Source organism: Benincasa hispida, chromosome 12 (genome assembly GCF_027475165.1).
Source record: "Benincasa hispida cultivar pf3 chromosome 12, pf3_genome.v1.1, whole genome shotgun sequence".
NCBI classification, from domain to species: Eukaryota; Viridiplantae; Streptophyta; class Magnoliopsida; order Cucurbitales; family Cucurbitaceae; genus Benincasa; species Benincasa hispida.
Window position 1 is genome coordinate 19522084 of NC_143489.1, and position 15455 is coordinate 19537538.

Consider the following 15455-nt stretch of genomic DNA (forward strand, 5'->3'; position numbering starts at 1 on the left):
GAGATTGTCTCATCCCAGTGAAGAGCCATTTGATCACCCCACCGGTGACGTTTGTCCTGCCTCACTGGGGCATTATTGCAAAATAGAAGTTTTTTCACTTAGGGTACTTGGAATCTATTTTGCTAAAAATTAATTGGATAATTAAAATGTGGTTTTTGCAAAGTCTTATAAAAGGTTATTCGTTTTTTTCAGCAACGGTTTTTAATGGCATCAACCACTATCAATTTACTTAGTGCCAAAAAACTGAATGGCCAAAACTATTCAAGTTGGAAACATATGCTCACGACGATACTCATCATCGAGGATCTGAAGTTTGTCCTTACGGAGGAATGTCCTCCTATTCCACCTCAGGACACTAGTCGAAAAATTCGGACAGTGTACGAGCATTGAACACGGGAAAATGAGAAGGCCTGAGCCTATATTTTGGCCAGTCTTAGTGACTAGTTGTCAAGAAACACGAGTCCATGGTCTCAGCTCGTGAGATCATGGAATCCCTGCGGGGAATGTTCGGACAGCCATCTGGACAACTTAAGCATGAGGCTCTGAAACACATCTTCAACTCCAAAATGGAGGAAGACACCGCTGTTCGTGAACACGTGCTGAATATGATGGTCCACTTTAACGTGGCGGAGATGAATGGGTCTAAAATCGATGAGGGTAGTCAAGTTAGCATTATCCTACATTCATTGCCGGAGAGCTTCCTCCACTTTGCCAGCAATGCGATTCTTAACAAAGTTGAATACTCCTTTACCGCTCTCCTAAATGAATTGCAAACTTACCAATCCTAGCTGAAAAGTAAGGAGAAAAAGGGAGGTGAGGCAAATGTTGTCTCGTCCTCTAAAAGGTTCTATCGAGGTTCGACCTCAGGAACAAAGTCTGCACCTTCCACTTCTAATTCTGGAAAGGGGAAGAAGAAGAAGGGTGGTAAAGGGAAAGGGAATGCGCCTGCTAACCCGCCACTTCTCACCCAGAAGAAGCATCCACCGCCGGTTGAAAAAGGAAAATGTTTCCATTGTAACCAGAAAGAACACTGGAAAAAGAATTGTCCTCGTCATCTGAAGGAAAAGAAGGCTGCCAAGGTTAAGGGCAAGGCAAACAAATAAATATGATTTGCTTGTATTAGAAACTTGTTTAGTAGAGAATGATGATTCTGCTTGGATATTAGATTCGGGCGTCACTAATCATTATGTTCTTTTTTTCAGAGGATTATATCCTGGCGAAAGTTGGAGGCTAGTGAGATGATGATGCGAGTAGGCACTGGGCATGTCGTCTTAGCCGTGGTAGTGGGAGACATCCATTTTACTTTACAGAATAGGTTTCTTATATTAAAAGATGTCTTTGTAGTTCCTGAAGTAAAAAGGAACCTTATTTCTGTAAAGCGTCTGTTACAATACAATTACACTATTTCTTTAAAATTGAATAAAGCGTTTATTCGTAAGGATGGTGTTGCAATTTGTACAGCTAAACTGGAATATAACTTGTATGTGCTAAGACCTTTAGCCGTAAGTTCCCTCCATAACATAGAGAAGTATAAATCTTCCGTAACTCAATCTAAATGCCAATGAATTTCTCCAGAACCTTGCTGGACATGGTTTGTTCGATGATGAGTTACGCTTCCTTACCGGACTCGTTTTTGGGTTTTGCAGTGGAGACTACGGCATACATTCTCAATTGTGTTAATTCTAAGAGTGTTGCAAGAACACCTCTAGAGTTGTGGAATGGGCGTAAAGCTAGTTTACTTCACTTCCGCATATGAGGTTGCCTAGCATATGTGCTTGAGGCAAATCTCAAGAAGTTGGAATCATGATCGAGGTTGTGCCTCTTTGTAGGAAAATCCCAAATGGGGTGCTGATGGGAAGGTGCAAACCTTCAAGGCTCGACTTATGGCAAAGGGTTATACCCAGGTGGAGGTAGTCGACTATGAGGAGACTTTCTCACCTGTTGCCATGTTAAAGTCGATATGCATGATAGTGCATCGAGGTGACGTGATCTTCACGAAGATCGCCTCAGAGAAAAACGTTGCTGATTTATTTACGAAGGCTCTCACGGCTACAATGTTGAAGAGTCACCTTTAGAGCATGGGTCTACTGGACCGCCCGTGGCTGGACTAGGGCAAGTGGGAGATTTTGTTGCACTGGGTTTTTATCTAGTTTATTGTTTTTTGCCTGTTTACTTGTAATCCCCACTTCGCTTTAGGACAAGTGGGAGATTGTTGGGGGTTTGTGCCCTAAAGTTTTGTGTCCAGTAGTTTGTAAACAACTTTGTACGAACACTTGTGATGTATAATATAAATGATATTTACTTCACTACTAGACTTTGCACATTTAGATTTTACCACAAACCAATAAACATAAAATCCCTGGTTATCTGTATGTGACTCAAGCATGTATGTGATGACATATAAGTGGATCATGTCTTGAGTGATAACCAAAATGGTCTGTAGTATATGGATATAGGAGGGAAACTTTATCCTGGTAACACTACGGATGCGACCCGCTTTGTGGAATGGTCACAAGTTTTGTGACTTGTCACAGATGGTCTGATCCTGATCATTCATGTAGGGGACATGCGAGTGGGGGTGTCCTATACAAAGAGTTTGTATAAGACCTGACCACGAAGTGTTAACGTCTCGTTATATAACACCGTTCATAACTGAGACTTCACTTCACTAGGATGACCATAGGTAACATGACCTCAATCCTGAGTGAGTTGGGAACTCCTGCCATTGAAGGCGGTCCTTTAATTTGTATGGGTGCGAGTGGCCAGAACGCCGACTCAAACCTACCATTTTGGGGATTCGCTTGATTTGGGAGCTGGGAACTCAGCTACACAAGATGGAATTCACTCCTTCCCCGAGGTAGGGGCAAGTATATAGATAGCTCCCTTAAGGGCTGATTCCAGGGCTTGAACGATGTGGTGCCACGCGCCTTCTCATGGCCTGAGAGGTGTTCACACATAGTAGGACTATGTTGTATTGTTCATTAGAGGGATCAGTGGTCATTAAGGAGGAAGATGTAATCATAGGGGCAAAATGGTAAATTGGCCTGCTGTAATTACGAGCATCTGTGAAGGGTCATCATATTGATGATTGGTTATATCCAATGGACATAGAAATATATCTATGGCAAGAAGAGTTCAATTGTCGGTTATTAGTGGAATGTCTGGCAGTTAACGGATGGTGGATATCATGACTAAAGAGTTTAGTCAGCTATTCACGTACCGTTGGAGCTTCGAGCCATAGGTTCATGAGGTCCCCTTGGTAGCTTGGATACAAGTTGAGAGTCAGTATTTGGGTCAATTTGAAATGTCAAATTGACAAGAGGGAGTTCAATTACATATGATATAATTGAATGAGTTAATTAAATATGATATAATTAGCTTTATGTATGAGATACACGATCGTATACTTCACCTAAACGATCAAGCATATTGTCTATGCAATAGATGACCGCATCTCCCACTTGCTTGATCGTTGTGTACGGTCGCTCTTCTTCCTTCCCTCTACCAAATTCGAATAAAGCCCACACTTTGGATTCTCACTCTAAGAATACTAATGACTTTAAGTGGTGTTGTCTTCTCCGATTCCTTCTGTCCGAGTGGTAACTATTCGAGGTAGACGATTGGGCTTCAAACTCGCTGTGAAGGAGAAATCTTTATCTGGTATGATTTCTTGATCCCTTTAGCATTATGTGTTTGAATGTATATGCGGTAATTCTGTCATAATGAATTGGAAAGATCCGCTTCTGCTCGTAGGTACTCTTGAATAAGAGTTCCTTCAATCTCCTTATTGAACTTTCAGAATAAGTTCCATTGTTTACAAATCACAAGTTTTAGGACATAAAACCCAACAAATTCCCACTTGGACTAAAAATCCAGTGGCAACTTATACATCCGATATAGAGAAATATAATAAACTAGGGCATCCCATACCCATCTTTTACCATTCGGTATCCTATACCCGATATTTCTCCCACTTGCTCTAGATTATATGGTATTCCTAGTCCTACTAGGTGATCCTCAAACACTTTAGCCGAGAGAATAATTGTAAACATGTTAGTATACAATAGACTTTTGATAAAACTATATGGGGATTGCATCTTATTAATGGCCAGGAAGCACACTTTCCTCCCACTACATTGAGGCACTCTTAACTCTTTGAGTAAGACGCATCTGATCTGTCTCAATAAATCTTTGTTAATAGTCCGATCTAGAAATCTTTAAACTTTCTATACTTTGATCTAGCCATTTAAATATCTGAATATTTGCAAATGACTTTTAACAGTTTGATTTTTAACAGAAGTTGCTTGAACAAACATAATTTTTGAAAATGAACACTTCATTTATCACAAAAATATATACAATTTGTTCTTTACAAGCTTTACAAAAACAGTAAAACTAAGTAGCAACTTCTCCCACTGGATGAGTTGAGCAAATGGTCCCAGGGACTAGTTAGCCTGATTACCTTTCTCTGCTCTCTTCTCGGCAAGGTACTGAGGACAGTTTCTCCTCTAATGCCCTTCTTCATTGTAGTGGAAATATTTCCCTTTATCTACAACGTTATCCTTGCCTTTCTTTCAAGCAAGTTTCTTTTTCCCTTTCCTTTTTCCTTTCTTCGTAGGAATACTCTTACTCTTCAAAGAGGAGGCAACATCAGGCTTGGAGGACATTCCTCTCTTCTCAGCAGTAGTAACATTTACTTCTGACTCCAGACTCTTTGTTTTCAACATTGTTTGGTAAGCCTGTAGCTCATTCAGTAGAGTAGTCAAGCTGTATTCTATTTTATTCATCAATGCATTCGTACATAATTGCATAAAACTCTTCGGAAGATATTCTAAAATAAAACCAACTAGACCTCTCTCGTCCATGACAACACCGTTTACTTCTGCCACATTAAAGTGGACCATCATGTCCAGAACATGTTCACGACCATTGGTCCCCTCTTTCATGTGGCTAATGTACGCGTACTTGATGGCATCATGCCTCTGGGTGAAGGACGGTTGTCCAAACATCCCTCGCAGAGATTCCATAATCTCTTTGGTAGTACTCATATCCTTATGCTTCTTCGCCAAAACATCAGACAAGCTAGCGAGGATATAAGCACGATCTTTATCATTTGCCCTGACCCATCTGTCATACACATTCCGAACATTTTAGTTTGTGTTAGAGCTAGGAATGGGAGGACAATCCTCAGTTAAGACAAACCGCAAATCGTCTATCACAAGTATCGTGTTCAAATTTGATTTCCAGGTCACGTAATTATCCTCAATAAGTTTATCCGATGCCAACAATTGTATTATTGAACTCGTCATTCTGAAATTATAAACAAATTCTATAAGTGGTTTTTTTAAAATCCAATCAAGTTTTAGCAATTTTAATAATGTACCCAAGATTATTCTTTTGAAACGATACTACATTAAGAAATTCTTGACTAAATACTATCTCCAGAATAACTCATATTTTGATAGTCATTTAGGTACCGCTTTTGGTTAGAATTTATTAACACTTAATAATACTGTAAGTGTAGACTCGCCATTTTCAGATCTTACAGAACAGTATGAGTATGCCTCCAAAATAGAAGACAATACCCAAGACGGAACTATAAGATCCTATTCATTTTACTGAAGCCTGGGTTGTTTCGAATCCTATGTTACAACCCTTCGTGGGGATAGCCGTCATTAAACGACTAGCAAAGGGCCCTTTAAAGCTAACCAGTAGGCGCAACATAGGAATCTCACGGTTCAGACTAATGGAGGAGATCGTAGGATATGCTGACACATTTCCTTCACCCACTTACTATGAACTACTTCCTCCGTTTACCTTGATATTGACGCATACATCCACTTTCCATATGGAGGTCACTCTCAGGGTGACACGAAGCGTCATATGAATCTCATGGTGTAAACTATTTGGAGACATGACAGTTGAAATTGTAAACTCGATTTCTGTTCGAAGAACTTCCCCTTATTCACCAAAATCTAAATTTAAGCTAAAAAATACTTTCCGTATGGAGGTCACTCCCAGGGTGACACGAAATACCGCTTAAATCCAGACTGTGAACTCTTAGGGACATAAGAGCTAAGAATAACATATCGTATATGTTATTAATCTTCCATTGAAGTTTTCTAATAACTCTATCATATAGAAGTTATTGACTACCACTGAAGTGTTCTAATTTTTTGGATAAATTTATACTTGGGTTCTTTTCTGGCTACTAAAAACAACTCTAAGTCTATGTGGTTTATCCAAGAAAACATTTATAAATTGACTTAAACCTACGATGTCTAGGTGATAAACCCTTTTATTACCTCACATCGCTCAAGAATACTCATAAAATCGGTTAACAACACTCAATAATTTGGCTATAATCCCCAGGTAGGAGGTGTTTCGTGGACCGTCAACTTAAATACCCCTAGCCTTCGATAGGATTATACATTGGTTGAGTTTGTAACCCTAGTTTTACAAGTTTAATGATCTATTTTAACTATTAAAACAAGTAGTTAACCCACCTGAGCATGCAACTGCTCCTTGTTATGGATTTTAAATGTCTAACTCAATTTTATAACAACTTATAAAACTTTAGACATGCTAAACATCCACAACATATAGGCATTCAACATTTAATATAACACTTATATTAAATACAAGAAACCCTAACATGCATAATATATATTATAACAATTTATAACATACTTTCAATGCATGTTGCATGCTTCCTACGGTGGGATTTTAAATCTAAATGGCATATTGTATGCACATACAAGATTTATTTAATTATAACATACATCCAATGCATAAATAATTAAACACAGACCGATATGGTTTTAGTTTTGGTAAAAACAAGCAAGCAAAAGCCTAACTACTACAAAAACAGCTTCAACACTGCTCAAACCGCTCCAAACCACTTGAACCGGACAAGCAGAGTCTGAACTGGACCAGTCAAAAACCATTTGAGACTGAATCGGACCAGACCTCAAGAGAACTGGTCGAATCGGCAACTCTTGCTCTTGTTCAATATCTCGCTAAGTCTCATCTTTTAGCAATGACGACCATTGTCATGCATTTGCGTGACCGTTTAGCAACTATCGCATAGCTCCTGATCAAACTACACGATCGTGTAGTGTTTGCCTTCTATCACATAGTGTCATCGTCTAATGCCGGAGGACGCTACACGATCGCTTAGTGCCATCGTCTAGCACCTTGTCTTAATCGTTTAGCGCACTCATAAGGTAAGCGATCGCTTAGTGTTATCGCATAGCTCTCGACGCATTGCCCAGCTACTGCGTATAGGTAAACGATTGCGTAGTGCTATCGCGTACCATCTCAAGCATCACTTAGTTGCTGATCAAAGGTAAATGATTAGTTAGTGCTATCGCACAGCTCTCAACGCATCGCTTAGCTCCCACCCGAAGCTACATGATCATGTAGTGCCATCGTATAGTAATACAATGCATCACTTAGCTCTCACAAGTACACGATCGTCTAGTGCACAACACCTAAACGATCAACGCCCGAAGCCACACAATCATTTAGCTTTTCTTCACATCGTCTAACGCATGAAGCTAAACGATTGTTTAGCTACTAAAGCTCAACGACGATATGGACAGAGGCTAATTTTCTAGAATTTGCAACTCGGCCTCTTTGCTTGTTTCTTCGAATTACAGCTTAAGTTCAACTTTAATGATTCAAAAAAAATTACAGATTCTTGGGAAGACATATAAGCTCATTAAACAAGAGTCAATTACAAATTTAAACGTGAAATTAAAGAGAAATTAAAGACCAAAACTCAGAAAACCATATCAGTACAATAGTTTCATATTTTTCATATAAAACACCCACAAAACCAAAATTAAACCGAATTTTGAATGCTTATTTGATGCTTCGATACCAATTGTTGGATTGGTAGCAGCATGCAGCAGAAGCGACGAGGATCGATAAACACTCTAATTGATTAATTTTGGCTGAAATGAAAACATGCTTAAACAAAATTTAATGGGTTTCAAGACATACCTTTGAAGAACCATTGAAATCTTGATTTCCAGCTGCTAATTCCTCCAAATCTTTGTGCAGATCATCACAAGATCTTCTCCACTATTCTCTTGGTACTTTAGATTGAGTTGTGAGACTTAAAATAAGTTGGAATCAAAGGGAACTTGGAGAATGCTCACAGCAGTAACCCAAATGAAGAACACATTCTTCTTACCCGAAATTTCAGCTAAAATTCTATCGATCGCAATCTCCAAAATCACTTCAATCTCTTCAATATATTGCAGACTATCATGCAAAGAGATTTGCTGCATGGGATACAGCTCATGCTTGGAGTTATTGAAGGTTGAAGATAATGGGTTCTTTTTGAGCTAGTTGAAGATGAAGTTGAAAAATCCAATTTTTCATTTTTGTGTTTTTTTTTTTATTTCCAAAATCCAAAATTGGTTTTAAAATCATATTTGATTTCTAAAATCAAAATTTATTAATTTTACAAATTAATTTTCTAATAAAATTAATAAATAATTATTTAAACAATTTAGATAATTCTAATTAATTTAATATCCAATATTAAATTAACTTTACACAAATCCATCTTCATATATTTAAATCATATTTAAATATATATTCTCCAATTCCATTTGATTCTAATTTGAACGTTTCAAATTAACTTATCATGCTGATCTAGAGTTAATCCTTTTCCGAGCTAGTAGGGGAACCTTGTGGACCTACAGATCATGGGCTCCAACGATCCTAGATTAATCAGCTAAACTCATTAGACCGATCTAACCCCGATTCGTTAACTAATGGGTCACTCCATTAAATCCTATAGTTGAACTTCCCTCACTGTAGATATATTATGTCCGCTCGATATAACCATGATTAATAAGTCAACCCTTCACAGGTTGTTCGTAATAATGGCTGGGTCGAATCTTTGTTTTACCCTCGAAATTACCTCTTATTCCTTAGGTCCCCACTGATCCCTTAATGAACAATTGTTTTGTGATCCAATCAAATAAACCGAGTCCCTCTCGAGCCAATGAGAGGGCGGGGTCCCTTGTTTAAGACCTAGAATCAACACTTAAGGGAAGAACCTCTCTATTATTCCTAAAAGCGTGTAGGAGTGAATTCCATCTTGCACTCTATGTCCCCAGCTATTTATCCAGTCTTGCCCCTGAAATGGGTGGTTTATTGAGCCGGCGCTATTGAGCCAACCCTCACCTATGCAAATATAAGGATAATTCCAAATAAATAGAAGTTCATAGTTAGCTCAGAATTAAGGTCAAGTTACCTAGGTTATCGCTTTGAAATAGTCAGTCTTAAATAGTAAACAACGTTATAAAGTAAGAATGACTAATTTCGTGGTCCGATCTTGTACAAACCCTTTTGCACAAGGACACCCCTACTTCTCATGTCCCAACATGAACGAATTAGGATCACTTCGTTTGTAGCACTTTACAACTCTTTATAACAACTAAAGAGCAGGCCGCATCCAATAGTGTTACCAGAATAAGGTAACCAACCTTATTCATATACTATAGATCATTTTGACTATTTACTCAAACCTGATCCACCTTTATGTCTCCACATAAAGTTCAAGTACTCATCCAATAGTTAAGGGACTTTTAGGTTTATTGGATTTCTGTTAAGCAAAACATCTATTCAATAACACCTTATTGAACTTTCAGAATAAGTTCCATTGTTTACAAATCACAAGTTTTAGGACATAAAAGCCAACAGATTCTACCTGAATTATTGACTCTGGAGCCACTAACCATGTTTGTTCTTCATTTCAGGGAATTAGTTCTTGGCGGCAGCTTGGTACTGGTGAGATGATGATGCGAGTTGGAACCGGACACATAGTCTTAACTGTGGCAGTGGGAGGTCTCCGATTAACTTTATAGAACAAATTTCTCACTTCAAATGATGTAATTGTAGTTCCTGATTTAAAAAGGAACTTAGTGTCTGTCAAGTGTTTGTTGAAATATAAATATCAACTCTTTTTCTCTTATAATAAAGTATTTATTACTAAGAATGGTGTTGATATATGTTCTGCTCTACTAGAAAGTAATTTGTATGTGCTAAGGTCGTTAGCAACAAATGCCCTCCATAACATAGAGATGTTTAAAACTGCCGTAACTCAAAATAAACGACTTAAAATTTCCTCTAAAGAAAATGGTCAACTATGGCACCTAAGATTAGGATACATTAATCTCAATAGGATTAAGAGTTTGGTGAAGAATGGACTTCTAAGCGAGTTAGAAGAAAATTCTTTATCTGTGTGTGAGTCATGCCTTGAAGGCAAAATGACTAAAAGGCCTTTTATTGGAAAAGGTCATAAGACCAAAGAACTTCTAGAGCTAGTGCATTCAGACCTTTGTGGTCCCATGAATGTAAGAGCCAGAGGAGGTTATGAATATTTCATCACTTTCACTGATGATTACTCAAGGTATGGGTACGTTTATTTAATGCAACAGAAGTCTGAATCTTTTGAAAAGTTCAAAGAATTCAAGGCTAAAGTTGAAAATGCATTAAATAGAACGATTAAAACACTTCGATCTGATCGAAGTGGAGAGTTTTTAGATTCATCTTTCCAGAACTATTTGATAGAACATGGAATAGTTTCCCAACTCTCAGCACCTGGTACCTCAACAAAATGGTGTATCAAAGAGGAGAAATCGAACCCTGTTGGACATGGTTTAGTCTATGATGAGTTATGCTTCTTTACCTGACTCGTTTTGGGGTTATGCACTGGAGACTGCAGCTTATATCCTGAACTGCGTTCCCTCTAAGAGTGTTGCTAAAACACCTATGGAGTTATGGAACGGTCGTAAAGCTAGTTTATGTCATTTTAGAATCTAGGGCTACTCAACACATTTGCTTGAGGCCAACCCTAAAAAATTGGAATTGCGTTCAAGGTTATGCCTATTTGTAGGCTACTCCAAGGGAACGAGAGGTGGTTATTCTATGATCCTAAAGAAAACAAAGTATTTGTATTAATAAATGCTACTTTTCTTGAGGAAGGACACATAAGGGAGCCTAGATCCAACATTAAAATCGTGCTGAATGAGCTCTCCAAAGAAACTACTGAATCTTTAACAAGAGTTGTTGAAGAGCCTATTACCTCAACAAGAGCTGTTGAAGTAGGTTCATCTAGTAGGTCAAATCCACCTCAAGTGTTGAGAGAACCTCAACATAGTGGGAGAGTTGCGAACCCACCTATTTTCTATATAGGTTTAACTGAAATCCTAGCTATGGTAGCTGATGGCGAGGTTGAGGATTCATTGTCTTATAAGAAAGCAATAGAGAATGTTGACAAAGATGAATGAATCAAAGCCATGGATCTCGAAATGGAGTTTATGTACTTCAATTCAGTTTGGGAACTTGTAGATCAACCTGATGGGGTTAAATCTATAGGTTGTAAATGGATCTACAAGAGAAGACGAGGTGTTGACGGGAAGGTGCAAACCTTAAAGGCTAGATTGGTGGCAAAGGGTTATACCCAGGTAGAAGGAATCGACTATGAGGAGACTTTCTCGCCTGTTTCCATGCAGAAGTCTATCCAGATCCTCCTATCCATTGCCTCATATTATGACTATGAGATATGACAAATGGATGTCAAGATTACTTTTTTGAATGGCAATTTTGAGAAGACCATTTATATAGTGCAACCCGAGGGATTCATAGTCCAAGGTCAAGAGCAAAAGATTTGCAAGCTTAATCGGTCCATTTATGAACTGAAATAGGCATCTGGATCTTAGAATATAAGGTTTGATATCGCGATAAAATCTTATGGCTTTGATCAGAACATTGATGAGCCTTATGTATACAAGAAGATCATCAACAGTTCAATAGTTTTTCTAGTGTTGTATGTAGATGATATCCTACTAATTGGGAATGATGTAGGTTTACTGATTACAGTTAAGAACTGGCTAGAGATCCAATTCCAAATGAAATATTTGAGAGAAGTTCAATTTGTTCTTGGTATTCAAATATTTTGAGATCGAAAGAACAAAATGCTAGCACTGTCTCAGGCATCGTATATTGACAAGATGTTAATCAAGTATTCGATGCAGAACTCCAAGAGGGGACTATTGCCTTTCAGGCACAGAGTTACTTTGTCTAAGGAACAGTGTCCTAAGACATCTCAAGAGGTTGAGGATATGAGACGAGTACCCTATGCATCTACCATGGACAGTTTGATGTATGCGATGTTATGTACTAGACCTAACATCTGCTATGCAGTAGGGATAGTCAGTAGATATCAATCTAATCTAGGATATGATCACTGGATAACCGTTAAGAACATCATCAAGTATCTATAGAGAATGAGGGACTACATGCTTGTGTGTGGTTCTAAGGATTTGATCCTTACAGGATACATAGACTCTGATTTTCAGACGGGGAGTGATTCTCGGGAATCCACTTCAGGATCAGTGTTCACTCTTAACGGAGGGGTTGTAGTATGGTGAAGCACCAAGTAGGGGTGCATCGTGGACCACCATGGAGGCTGAGTATGTAGCGGCTTGTGAAACTGCTAAGGAGGCTGTTTGGCTTAGGAAATTCCTGATTGATTTGGTAGTTGTTCCAGAGATGTCAAAGCCCAACACACTTTATTGTGATAATAGGAGTCATAAGCGCGGAAAGCACATAGAGCGGAAGTATCATCTCATCCGAGATATTATGCATCAAGGGGATGTGATTATCACGAAGATAATTTTGGAGCACAAATTTGTTGATCTTTTTACAAAGGCCCTCACAACTATAGTGTTTGAGGGTCACCTGCAGAGTATGGGCCTATGGGACAAACCATGACTAGACTAGGGCAAGTGGGAGATCTTGTCCTTGGGGTATTATACCCTAGTTTAGTGTTTTGTGTACTTGTATTTTCTTATCTTGTACACCTCACTAGCTTTAGGACAAGTGGGGGATTGTTGGGTTGATGCCCTAAATCTCGTAGGATCCTATAGTTTGTAAACCTTGTACGAACAAACTTGTATGTGATTAATAATATATGACATTTTATTCACTTTTTCTTTGAAATATGTGATATTTTAGTTGCATTAACCACAAACCAATAAACTAACATCCAAGGTTATCGTTGTAACTTAAACATGTATGTGGAGACACACAAGTGGATCATGTTTAAGTGATAACCTAAATGATCTGTAGTATATGGATACGGATGGGTACCTTATCCTGGTGGCACTGCGAGTATGGCCCGCTTTGTAAGTGTTACAAATGTTGTAAAGTGCTACAAATGATCTGATCCTGATCATTCATGTATTAGACATGTGAGCGAGGATATTCTATATAAAGGAGTTTGTATAAGACCGGACCACGAAATGCTTAGTCTCATTATATAACACCTTTCATAATAGAGACTTTCATTTCACTAGGATGACTATAGGTAACATGACCTTAATCTTTAGTGAGTTGTGAACTCTTGCCTATGAGGGCAGTCCTTTAATTTATATGGGTAAGAGTGGCCAGATTGCCGACTCAACAAGCCTACCATTTTGGGGATTCTTCTAATTGGGGACCTGGGAACTCAGCTACACAAGATGTAATTCACTCATTCCTCGAAGTAGTGGTAAGTAGATAAATTGCTCCCTTAAGGTCTGATTCCAGGTCTTGAACAATGTGGCGCCACACTCTCTCCTGGCCCAGAGGGGTTTAGTTATAGTGGGACTATGATCTATTGTTCATTAGAGGGATTAGTGGTACTTAAGGAGTTAGATGTAATTATCGGGACAAAGCGGTAATTTGGCCCAGTTGTACTTATGAGCAATTTGTGAAGGGTCATCGTACTGTTGATTGGTTATATCCAATGGACACAGAAATATATCTGTAGTGTGAGAAGTGCAGTTGTCAGTCTTTAGTGGAATGCTCGACAGTTAACGGATGGTGGATAATATGATTAAAGAGTTTAATTAACTATTCACCTACAGTTGGTGCTTCAAGCTATAGGTCCATAAGGTCCCCTTGGTAGCTCAAAAGGATTTAGTTGAGAATCAGTTTTTGGGTTAATTTGAAATGTTCAAATTAATAAGAAGAAATTTAATTATATATGATATAATTAAATTGATTCAATTATATATGATTTAATTGATATAATGTATTTGATACATTATAGTTTAATTGGAGGAAAAATTATTTGAATGAGATTCAAATAGTTGTTAAATTTAATAGAAATATGATTTATATTAAATGTCATAAAATAGAGAAAAAGAACTATAGTTTATATTGTATATGTTGCAATATTAAAACTATATGTTCTAAATATAATATGATAAATTAGATATCATATCTATTTATATTATTAATTATTTGGATAATTAATCCCTTTTTCTTTCAACTACCTTAGTGGGAAATTAATTGGTTTTTATGGCAAAGTGGAATAAATAAAATATGATTTTGATTATTCCAAAACTAATCTACACGAATAGTGAGAGATTACACGATCTATTCAGAGGCTATACGATAGCTCTTTAGAGACTACACAATTGAAAAATTCTCTATGCAACAGTATTGTTCTTCCTTAATCGTCTTCCTCCAAACTCACAAACTCCCTCCTAACCAAAATAACCAAAGCCCACCACTCTTGGGTTCTTATCTTGAGAATACTAAGGATATCAAGTGGTAGTGTCTTCACCTTTTGGTTCGAGATTTGTTGCTGTTTGGAGAGTTCGTGACTGTTTGAAGAGTTCCTGATAGTTCGAGGGATTTACATGAAGAAGAGTTATTCGAAGGTATAACCACTTGAACCATTTTTCTAGTTTAAAAGCATGCTGCAATTTTTATTAAAATGCATAATCTGTATGTTTTACTGTAAACGTTTGTTTTCAATCGAAATGAGATTTGGACGATCCGCTTCAGCTCATAGGTTCTTTGTAAAACGAGTTTCTTTTAGTTTCAGTGTTTGAGATTGTTTTGGAGGACATTTGAACCAATTTTGGAAAATGAAGTGGATCGTAGGTGGAAATAGTTCATCTAAGGTATGTAGGACATTAATGAAAAATGGATTGTCACCCTACTTTTGAGTATTTCTAATGACATTATTTTTTAGGGTTGTTTGGGTGCTTTAGATGGCACACACATAAAGGTGCATGTTCGAGAGTCTGAGAAAAGGAAGTATAGGACAAGGAAGAATGAAATTGCAACAAACATTTTGGGAGTTGTCCTGCAATTCATATACATTTTACTTGGTCCGGAAGGTTCGATACACAATGGGCAGTGAAATAAGTAGGCCGCATGGATTGAGAGTCCCTTGAGGTATGAATATCATACACACATATTCGTACACAACATGTGCATTAGATCTATAAAGTGACCATCACTTGAATCTTAAGTATTTTGTATTTTGTTTGTTTGTTTTTTTTTTTTTTTTTGTAACTTAGGTTGTTACTATTTAGTCGATGGTGGGTATACCAAGTGTGGATTTTTAACACCATTTAGAGGTTAGTTATACC

The 15455-nt window shown here is 37.7% G+C and overlaps 1 pseudogene; it reads left to right on the forward strand.

Moving 5' to 3' along the window:
- LOC150031839 (uncharacterized) overlaps positions 1–15223 on the forward strand; it is a 30346-nt pseudogene extending 15123 nt beyond the window's left edge.
- Positions 15224–15455: the final 232 nt, after the last annotated feature.